The sequence below is a fragment of the Aplysia californica genome, unplaced genomic scaffold, assembly GCF_000002075.1.
Source record: "Aplysia californica isolate F4 #8 unplaced genomic scaffold, AplCal3.0 scaffold00794, whole genome shotgun sequence".
Taxonomy (NCBI): Eukaryota; Metazoa; Mollusca; class Gastropoda; order Aplysiida; family Aplysiidae; genus Aplysia; species Aplysia californica.
Window position 1 is genome coordinate 256351 of NW_004798064.1, and position 1263 is coordinate 257613.

General features: G+C 45.8%; 1 protein-coding gene across 2 annotated transcripts in view; it reads right to left on the reverse strand.

Annotated features, from left to right (window-relative positions):
- Window positions 1–1263, reverse strand: part of LOC101847289 (NADPH--cytochrome P450 reductase) — a 69696-nt gene that overhangs the window by 37508 nt on the left and 30925 nt on the right. The gene's annotated exons all lie outside the window — the stretch shown is intronic.

Here is a 1263-nt window from a genome sequence, read left to right on the forward strand (position 1 = left end):
CCCGACCAGCTGCTGTGTGGGGCAGCGTGTGCCTTGGGCGCCTGGCAGGGACACGAGAAGCGAACTTGGCTCTACGAATACAGTTCCTTACCGTCTCCTCGCTCTCGTGGACAATGGCTGTCACCCGTAGTTGGTCCCTGGTGCCGTTTGCAGTAGTGGTTCGTGACGTCACGGCCTGTCTGACGATGAACCGGTCGATGCTGTCGTTGGTCAAACATGGCACCCTGGTTGAGGCCTGTCCTGGACCCTTCCGGAAGCTCGTCATCGCTCTTGCAGCCTCCATATGACTGATGGGGACACCCCAAGTCGATGTGCAACAATTGAGAACGTGGAGCCATCTTGGAGCCAGGCAAGGACTCGTCCTCTGTCGACGTTGGACCATCGTGTTGTAATGAAACGTGGCTGAAAATCGCTGCCTTATAAAGGGTTGTAAAGGAGCAATAATCACAGCTAAGACATCTGTTTAGCAAGCCAAGCTTAGTTTTGGCTAACAGTCCTCATGCCAATGTTGCTGAAGCAGGGAAATTTGGCCCATTTTTCATGATTTTTGACTGTGTTTCAGAATGCCCCGCGCCGTCACCGTGAAGCTGGTGCGGGCAAATTTGCTGTACAGGCAAACTGTGTCTAGTCGACAGTGCGTGTGCCCAGTTTGGTTGACTGATCTTACGAGTTTGTGAGATATTGAAGTTTAAATTTGACAGGTGAAAACACAAGCTGTTCCTTGACTTTTTTGGGGCGAGTTTATTATAAATGTAACTCTTCGAATACCTTGATACCGACTCCGAATAATCTTACGATTTTGATGGAGCAGATAGAACATTGATTTGGTTTCTGACCTCATGGTCTTAGTAACTCAAAACGGCAAAAAAAATATAAAAAAATAATAATGTCCGATCGACCTTTGTAATTCCGAGGTAGCGATAATGTGATTATCTATAACATTTCAAATGGGACTACATGTACCAGACACATGACCTATTTCACACATCAGGGGCCTCCAATAATCGGGGACACATTTAGGTCGGCGTGTCGCTACAATAAAGTGGTGGAGCTTCGAATTACTTTTTACGTCTCCATCGAGGTACCGATAATAATCATTTGGCTAAACATCTGTGATCGTAACTTATTGATACATCTTTGTGTTACTTTGAGGGAAGAGAAGAACAACGACACGATGATAATTATTTAGAAATTAAAATGCCATTCCCACCACTATATAAAACACACACACACACACACACACAAGCCCACACACATACAAGC